We start from the raw sequence: 1,960 nt of genomic DNA on the forward strand, positions 1-1,960 counted from the left end.
ATAAAGTTTAACCAAACACATACTTAAAGAAATCCAAATATTTCCATCAAAACGATTAGACTTTTAAGAGTTGTTGTAATTTTAATTCAATTTATTAGCCAATAAAAGAATCGGTAATTTTTAGAAAAGCACACCATCTTGAAACATTTTACTAGAAATTTTATAATATTAATTGTAATCAAGTATTCAAGTCATGTTATGCCTCAAACTCATCTAAGTAAATCACTGTTCTTCATTTTATTCTCCGTAATGTTTGCCTTCTTGATTCATTTCAGCCCCTCTTAATATTCAATTGTTGATGATTTAGTCTTCAATATCGTTAACTTGGTGAGAGCTAGAGCTAAATTTAAAAAAATTTAATCATTTTTGAAATAGAAAATATCCCAAAAAATATTTTGGGTAGGGGCTTAAGCCCTCCCCCATTTGTATGTGTGTCCGCCAGTGGCGTATTTCGTAAAAAAATGTAACGCACCATTGAGCCATTATTATGTAGCGCTTTCAAGTATTCAAGTCATCTTCTTTCTCAAACTCATCTAAGTAAATCATTATTCTTCATTTTATTCTCTGTAATGTTTGTCTTCTTGATTCATTTCAGCCCCTCTTAATATTCAATTGTTGATGATTTAGTCTTCAATATCGTTAATTTGGTGAGAGCTAGAGATAAATTTTAAAAAATTTAATCATTTTTAAAATAGAAAAAATCCCAAAAAATATTTTGGGCAGGGGCTTAAGCCCTCCCCCATTTGTATGTGTGCCCGTCAGTGGCGTATTTCATAAAAAATGTAACGCACCATTGAGCCATTATTATGTAGCGCTTTCAAGTATTCAAGTCATCTTATTCCTCAAACTCAAAATCATTGTTCTTCATTTTATTCTCTGTAATGTTTGTCTTCTTGATTCATTTAAGCCCCTCTTAATATTCAATTGTTGATGATTTAGTCTTTAATATCGTTAATTTGGTGAGGGCTAGAGATAAATTTAAAAAAATTTAATCATTTTTGAAATAGAAAAAATCCCAAAAAATATTTTGGGTAGGAGCTTAAGCCCTCCCCCATTTGTATGTGTGTCCGTCAGTGACGTATTTCATAAAAAATGTAACGCACCATTGAGCCATTATTATGTAGCGCTTTCAAGTATTCAAGTCATCTTCTTCCTCAAACTCATCTAAGTAAATCATTGTTCTTCATTTTACTCTCTGTAATGTTTGTCTTCTTGATTCATTTCAGCCCCTCTTAATATTCAATTGTTGATGATTTAGTCTTTAATATGGTTAATTTGGTGAGGGCTAGAGATAAATTTAAAAAAATTTAATCATTTTTGAAATAGAAAAAATCCCAAAAAATATTTTGGGTAAGGGCTTAAGCCCTCCCCATTTGTATGTGTGTCTGCCAGTGGCGTATTTCATAAAAAATGTAACGCACCATTGGACCATTATTATGTAGCGCTTTCAAGTATTCAAATCATCTTCTTCCTCAAACTCATCTAAGTAAATCATTGTTCTTCATTTTATTCTCTGTAATGTTGTCTTCTTGATTCATTTCAACCCATTTTAATATTCAATTATTGATGATTTAGTCTTCAATATGGTTAATTTGGTGAGGGCTATAGTTAAATTTTAAAAAATTTAATCATTTTTGAAATAGAAAAATCCCAAAAAATATTTTGGGTAGAAGCTTAAGCCCTCCCCCATTTGTATGTGTGTCCGCCAATGGCGTATTTCATAAAAACTGTAACCCACCATTGGGCCATTATTATGTAGCGGTTTTTCATATAATGCCAAGTGGATTATATTTTAAATTTAAATAATTATTAAATAAAATTAAAGGGTATTAATGTCAATTCTCCCTTATTAAAATTATCTTAAAACTTTAAATTTACAACTCTCTCGATTTAAATTATTTTTTTACAAAAAATATATCAAATTTAAGGTAATTTTATAAGGATTCTAACGAGATGTCAA

The sequence above is a fragment of the Salvia splendens genome, chromosome 4 (genome assembly GCF_004379255.2).
Source record: "Salvia splendens isolate huo1 chromosome 4, SspV2, whole genome shotgun sequence".
NCBI lineage: Eukaryota > Viridiplantae > Streptophyta > Magnoliopsida > Lamiales > Lamiaceae > Salvia > Salvia splendens.